Source organism: Moschus berezovskii, chromosome 25 (assembly GCF_049115385.1).
Source record: "Moschus berezovskii isolate FMDL1 chromosome 25, NW_MosBer_1.0, whole genome shotgun sequence".
Lineage (NCBI taxonomy): Eukaryota > Metazoa > Chordata > Mammalia > Artiodactyla > Moschidae > Moschus > Moschus berezovskii.
In genome coordinates, this window is record NC_142484.1 from 43,819,143 (window position 1) to 43,826,842 (window position 7,700).

The 7,700-nt window shown below is 46.7% G+C and overlaps 2 pseudogenes; one reads left to right on the forward strand and one right to left on the reverse strand.

The window, feature by feature from the left end:
• Positions 1-2,741: 2,741 nt before the first annotated feature.
• Positions 2,742-3,985, forward strand: LOC129548384 (upstream-binding factor 1-like protein 1; annotated as a pseudogene).
• Positions 3,986-5,401: 1,416 nt separating this feature from the next.
• LOC129536578 (mitochondrial potassium channel pseudogene) lies at positions 5,402-6,394 on the reverse strand (annotated as a pseudogene).
• Positions 6,395-7,700: the final 1,306 nt, after the last annotated feature.

The following is a 7,700-nucleotide window of genomic DNA, read 5'->3' on the forward strand; positions in this document are numbered from 1 at the left end:
AAGGCTCCAATGCCCTGATGAAGGACCAGTGCTGGTTCTGTCCACTGGGAGCATGGAGTCTTAGCCACTGAACCTCCAAGGAAGTCCCAGAACTGGTCTTATTGTGACTTGGAATTTCTATGCTTCCAAACAGGAAAACTTTTCTGATAGTAGAGCAAATTTGATATGATTGGGAGTATGCTGATGTGCTAATCAAAGAAATGGATTCCCCTTACATTAAGGTCACTTAAATTGAAGAGTGTCATTGTCAAAGAGAAGAGAAAACTCAATTGTTAGAGTTCTCAGAACTGAAAGTTGTAGTTAAAGATTAATGTTATGCTTAAGAGTCATTTTTATTAGAGATGAAGGGACTGAGTTTTAATAGAATAAAATAGAACATTGAACATAAGTACCTTTGTTTAGTGTAGATACACTGTGTGTGATATTCTGTGTGTGATCCTCTGTGTGTGATCTGTCGTTGTTTCTCAGGTTGCTCTGTCAGAGGCGGTAAGAAGACTCTTCTTGTGAGAGTGCAGGAGACACGTGCAGAGAAGGGCTTCCCCTGCCAGCGCCTGAAGTACCTGCACCTCCTCCATAGGTCAGTGTTCCTATTTGTTCATTTCTATGAGCTTCCCATGAGACGTGTTTTGTCATCTTTGTATCTCAGCCAAAACAGAGAGTCCCTGGCTTATTGTGAAGTAATAAATTGAAAGTCGCTCAGTTGTGTCTGACTCTTTACAACCCTGTGGACGATCCAGTGCACGGTATTCTCCAGGCCAGAATACTGGGTTGGGTATCCTTTCCCTTCTCCAGGGGATCTTCCCAACCCAGGGAACAAACCCAGGTCTTCCGCATTGCAGGCGGATTCTTTACTAGCTGAGTCACAAGGAAAGGGTCTTGTTGTATACAGTTGTACTTAGTATGCCTTATTATAGTGTCTATTGACATCACCAGAGATGAAATATTGATCACTTAAACCCTTTTTCAATCCTTACATACACGTGTTTACCCTTCTCCTCTCTTCATCTTCCCTTTGTACTTCTATTACGTGTTTCTTAGATGAATTATGTCAACTTTCATCTGAACTTCACATTCAGTCTAGGGCCATCTGGACTTTTCTTAGAAGGGAGCTATGCTCAGAATCCTAAGGAGTGTTACTGTTCTAGAGAAGACTGCATTCACAGTAACACTGAGCAGAAAGTACAGAATTCCCGTCTACATGCTGCCTCCCCAGAATAAGCACACGTTTCCCGCCCCATTATCACATTATGTCTCAGAGTGGTGTGTTTATTATGATTTAGGAAGCTCCACTGACACTTCATTATCACCCAAAGTCTGTGGTTTCACATTAGTGTTCATCTTGGTGTTGTGCATTCTGTTAGTTTTCAGTGATACATAGTGACAAGAGTCCACCTTTATAATATCCAGAAGTATTAGACTGCAGAAAGTCATTTGTGATCACCTATTCATCAGTGCCATCACCCTAACTGCTGGGAAGCAAAGTTTATTTCACCGTGCTCATATATTTCTCTTTTTTCCATATATTCCTCTTTCCTGGAATGTCTTATTGTTGGACTCATGAAGTATGAATGCTTTTCAACTTAGCTTCATTCACTGAGAGATATGAATAAAAGAATACTCCGTGTCTCTTGCTGGCTTGATCGCTCATTACTTTTTAGAACTAAGTACAATACTTTGGCCACCTCATGCGACGAGTTGACTCACTGGAAAAGACTCTGATGCTGGGAAAGGTTGGGGGCGGGAGGAGAAGGGGACGACAGAGAATGAGATGGCTGGATGGCATCACCGACTCTGTGGACATGAGTTTGAGTGAACTCCGGGAGTTGGTGATGGACAGGGAAGCCTGGAGTGCTGTGATTCATGGGGTCGCGGAGAGTCGGACACGACTGAGTGACTGAAATGAACTGAACTGAACTGAACTATTTCTTGGCCTTGATGTACCAGAGTTTCTTTATCCATTCATCCTGGTTGTTTTCAAGTTTTTTGATTATGACCAAAGTGGCTATAAACATCCCACTGCAGGTCTTTTTTATTTTTTTATGTATATAGGTTTTCAAATGATTTGGGCAATACAAAGGAGCATGAGTCCTGACTTATGTGTTAGGAGGATATTTAGTATAGTAACAAATTGCCTTATTGTCTTTCAGAAGATTAGTACTGTTTTTCATCGCCTTAGGAAATGAATCAAATTTCCTGATATTCCATCCTCTCAATACTTGATCGATCTTGGGGATTTTGATCATTCTTGTCCCTGTGCTGTGGTATGTCACCACTATTTTACAGCCCTCTTGCTTGTCAGGTATTTTTATTTTTAACTTCCCTTCCTTTTCTCTCATCCTTTTTCCCTTGAGTGAGTCCCCAGACTTTTGTTCATTTCTATGTGAAATCCACTGTGGTGAGACTGGAAGGCAAGTTGGGGTCGGGCCTAAGGATTTATAATTGTGAACAGAAGCTTCATAATGATCAACAGGACTCTCAACTCAGAGGTTAGGTCTGCTTTCATTTACGTTCTTGAGGGTCAATGAAATGACAGAAGGGACGTATCCCAAGTGGACTCTGCTTCTCTCCTGTGTCACATAGGAGACTAACTGTCCTTTTCTTTCTCCACAGAAACGCAGGATCGCACACACTGCAGGACTTCAGAAATAACTCATCTGCTGAATCTTGAGAGTGAAGAAGCTGAAGATTCTGCTGAGGTGTCTGAACTGCTGGGATCACATAAGTGTCCCAAAGACCTAGAAATGGAGATGCCTAAACACCAAGATGACTGGTCCAAGGAAGACATTGTGCAGTTACTGGAAAGTATGGTGAAAAGCATCCCATCTGGTGACAGCCACACGTTCAAAACAACCCAGTCAATGATGGACTGGGATAAAGTAGCTTTTAAAGATTTTTCTGGGGAAATGTGCAAACTCAAGTGGTTAGAGGTTTCCCATAAGGTGAGAAAGTTTCGCATGCTGAAAGAATTAGTCCTGGAAGCTAAGGAAAATGTTAGCAATCCTACCAAAACACACAAGAAAACACAAGGAAACACCAGAAAACACAAGAAACATGCTTATTTGTTCAAGAAGTCCCTGAGAGCTTACCTCCACATTTCCCAAGTGATGCGACCACTATACATCCAAAAACACCCCAAGATAAGCAACCAGGAGCTGACCAGGGTTCTGTCTGAGGAACACAGGAAGGTGCCTGAGCAGCTGAGGGTGAAACACAGTCAGGATCTTGAGAAAGAGAAAAAGGATTTTAGGGAGAAAGTGGCTCTGTTCAGAGCACAGCATCCTGATCTTGTCCCAAACCCCAAGAAATCTGGGGTCCCCCAAAGAAGTGAAATGAAAGTGCCAGAGTTTCAGGAGAATGTTCAAAAAGCGAAGTATTCTTCAGAAAACCATTTGCCAATGAAGTGGAAATTCCATGGAGAGCCCAAGAAGCCCCCGATGAATGGCTATCACAAGTTCCACCAGGATCTCTGGTCGAGCAGGGAGCTGAAAGTGGTGCCCCCGAGGGAACGCATGGTGGAGATCAGTCGACGCTGGCAGCGGGTCCCCCAGGACCAGAAGGAGCTTTATAAGAAGCAGGCAGAGGGACTGCAGACACAGTACAAGGTGGACCTTGATCTCTGGCTCAGGACTCTGTCTCCTGAAGAATATGCTGCTTACAGAGAGGCGACCTGTGCTAAGCATAAGAACATGAGCATGACGGGGGGCCCGAACCCCAAGATTAGAAGATTGGGTCTGCAGTCCCCATCATCAGAGAATCTGCAAGGAAGGCTTAGAGAGGACCCGAGGCGTCAGGCTGCAGAGTCAGAATCATCAGACATGACTGGAGAACATTCTCCTGCCTGGGGAGATCAGAGGAAAATGAGGAAGAGGAGGAAGGCAGCTCCTCAGCCCCCAGCAGTGAGGATGAAGATGGAGATTCTGATCTGGAGGACCGCAGCTCCAGCTCATCGTCCTCATGGGACTCCTCTGACTCGGATTCCAACTGAGTTTAGTTCACAACCTGAAGGGACAGAACTTTCAGCAAAAGTCCATGGGCTCTTCTCTCTATGCCTTTTCATTGCCTTCCTTCTTTCCTTCCCTCTTCATACAAAGTGGGACCTGCTGGGAAGAAGGCATCTTGTGCTGTGATTTCTGGCCTCTCCATCTAACTCACGTTCACTCCGAGAGAAAGTTAATGCAATGATGCACCGGGGAATAAATCCTCAGCTGACTGGGCTGTGGGGCACCCTGGACCAGACTGAGCTCCCTGAACTGGAAAGGTTTGCTCTCCTCACCCTCTGCCTGCCAGACGTGTGTGGGGCTCCAGGGGTCTGTGAGCCCCTTCTCTGTGACCTTGTCCTTCAGGACTCAGGCAGTGAGCTGGGGAGGGAAGATCTGATTGACCCGAAGTAGGAGATTTGTCATAAAGAAAACTGTCAGGCCCTGCTGTCTCTGGCCCTTCTCTCTGAGGTGAGGAAGTTCCTTACCTTGGAAGTGGGGCTGGCATGTGGGCAGCAGCATTTCCAGGTGTGTGTGCATCCCGTGAACTGTCCATGAGATTTTCTCACTGATCAAAACCTCGAAATTAAAACTGTGTAACCCCTCCACCTGAATTAGCTTTTCCTTAAACCAGCCTCCTGACCCAGTGGCCCTAAGTTTTCAGTCCATGTCTGAATTTCTGCAGGTTTCTGCCCCAATCCCTTTCTCCTGCTGCTGATTGTAAGTGAATCATGTTTTTACCATAGACTCAAATTGTATTATATTATGACTTGTATAGTTTGCATGTCAGTATTTTAGTTCACATTTACTAAACTGTTTGGGAATTCATCTACCACTATGACACATTTTTGGTTTATTGATGTATTGAAAGTGTATTTAAAGCTAGTGCCATCTCATTAAACTTTTTTTTCTAAACTTTCCTGGCTATTTTCATTTTTGATTCTCATGGACAATACATATCATACAAGTATTTTTCTTGTATATGCTGCTGCTGCTGCTGAGTCACTTCAGTCGTGTCCGACTCTGTGTGACCCCATAGACGGAAGCCCACCAGGCTCCCCTGTCCCTGGGATTCTCCAGGCAAGAACACTGGAGTGGGTTGCCATTTCCTTCTCCAATCTGTGAAAGGGAAAAGTGAAAGTAAAGTCGCTCAGTCGTGTCCGACCCCTAGCGACCCCATGGACTGCAGCCTACCAGGCTCTTCCATCCATGGGATTTTCTAGGCAAGAGTACTGGAGTGGCTTGCCATTGCCTTCCCCGCAAATATTTGCTAGTTAACGTCAATTAGTGTTGCCTAAAAAGCAAAGGATGTCTGCCAGTGAGGTCAGCCTCAGGCTGAGTACACCCCCGGAAGTTCACTTCATTACTTCACTCTTACTAAATTCACATCCATAACCCCTCCCTCTGGAGGAGGGTCCAGGGAGCTAGCTGGCTCTGAACAGCATGTAAAGCACAGGTAGCATGGCCACAAATGTCGCACAGGTGACCAGTGTGCCATAGACGGTGTTCCTGTTGACCTGGGCTTCCAGCCTCTGCTCCGTGTCTGACAGCGCCACGATCAGGCTCCCCTGTCCCAGCAGGGAACCAGGCACAGTTCTGTCTGCAGACTCCACCAGGCCCGGCTGTGCTGCAGACTTTGCAAGCTGAACCACCCCAGCCACTTGGCTCATGGTCTTTTCCAGGCCATCAAGCTGCTCTCGTAAACCCTCCAGACGTGAACGGACCTGCCTAGAATGGCTCAGCTGCTCTCTCAAGGCAGCTGAAAGGACATCTGTGTCTCTGTCTCGGGTCGGGGAAGAACCTGCCTGGGACAAAGAGCTCTGCCCGGTCCCAGCCTGCACCAGGCCCTTCAGGTCTGCCACGAGGTCACGGAGGTCCCTCTGCTGGAGCGAGTAGCTGGACGCCTGTTCTCGGATGGCTTCCTGGAGGCTCATAGGCCCCTTCTGGGCCTCCAGGAGCAAAGCCTTCAACTCCTGGAGCCGCACGCGGTTCACGTAGGTGGAGCCAGCCACACCGATCAAGGCCCCCAGGACTGACCCGATGAGCGACCAGTTCTTGATCCTCTCTGCCTGGGCACGCTCCTTCTCATGGCTTTCCCGCACAGCGGCAGAGAAGAGGGAGAATTTCTCTTGCTCTGAGTCTTCCGCGCGCAGGTAGGTCATACGAAGCCGCTTCTCCTGCAGCATTCTGTGCTCCAGAGTGGCCAGCTCCAGGTACTGATTATCGTCTCTGGAGATGCGGTCCAGGCGGTCCCTCACCTCCTTCAGCTTGGCCTGCTGACCTTCCAAGTCCTCGCGAGCCTCCCGGACAAGCCCTCGAGCCACCATGAACACTTTCTCTGCCTCAGTGACGTTTCCCTGGGCCTCTCGAACCTCATTGAGTCCCACAAACTCTTCATATCTGTCCCACCAAGTCTTGGCCGTATGAAAAGTGTTGAATTTGGAGACTTCCTCTTCACCCATGATGTCTTAGAGAAATATTTTATTCCTCAGAATATACAGTTGGGGAACTTACTGTAGAGCACATGGAACTCTGCTCAATTTAATGTGGCAGTCTGGATGGGTAGGAAGTGTGGGGAAGGATGGATACAGGTATATTCACGGCCGAGCCCCTTTGTTCTTTACCTGAAATTACCAGAATATTATTACCTCGCTCTCTGTCTCTCTCTTTTTTTTTTACAAATTAATTTACTTATTTTTCATGGAGTTCGCTCTTCTTGAGTGCAGGGCATGTTTCCAGTTAGGGGGAGCTGGGGCAACTCAGTGCTCGGGCTTCTCCCTGGGGTGGATTCCCTGGGTTTGTAGCAGGGCCCTAGAGCAGTGGCCCAGTAGTTGTGACACGTGGGCTTTGGTGCTCCAGGGCCTGTGAGATCTTCTGGGACCAGGAATCAAACCTATGTCCCCTGCATGGGAAGGCAGATTCTTAACCACTAGACCAGTAGGGAAGACTTACCACACAATTATAACAGGCTATACTGCAATACAAATAAAAACTTTTAAAGAAACAGGCAGAAAAACACAATTATTAGACAATTATGCGCTAAAATTCTGAATTTTCGAATAGAAGACAACTTTGGTTAAAATACTAATATATGTATTTATCTGTTGCTTCACCTATACATGACCTGGGAATAAACTCCAGTCTTATAGAATCTAATTTAAGATTAAGAGTTAGTGCTTCCAAAATGACTTTCTCACAGTTCATTCACACCCACAAAATATTAAGTGCATTTCTTTCCTGTAGGAAAATCTAAACATATCTTTTGGTTGAAAAGACTCAGGGAGAAAAGCAGGAAATACTGCTCACTGCCTGTCAGAAAGCTTCTCCCTTTTATTCTATAAATGAAATTGAAGCCAGGAGTCTAGCAGCTCAACCCAAGATACGTCTGACTCTTTCTTTGGCTGTGGGATCCAGCTGCTCCATGTCATTAGACCTTCCTTCCCAGAACCTGCCCAGCCTGCACTTCTGACCCCTTCACTGTAAAAGGACAGGTGCAGGGCAGCAGCAGGCGGCAAGCAGGGGTCAGGGACTCACTGCTCAGGATTCTCAGGCTGCCAATTCCTCCTCCAGGAGATCTTCCCACCCCAGGGACCAAACCCAGATCTCCTGCATTCCAGGCAGATTCTTCACCCTCTGAGCCATCGAGGCAGCCCGCACTTGGCTCTTAAACACTCCCATGAGATAAAATGAGTCTACTTTCAGGTGGTGACCCACGTTTTAGTC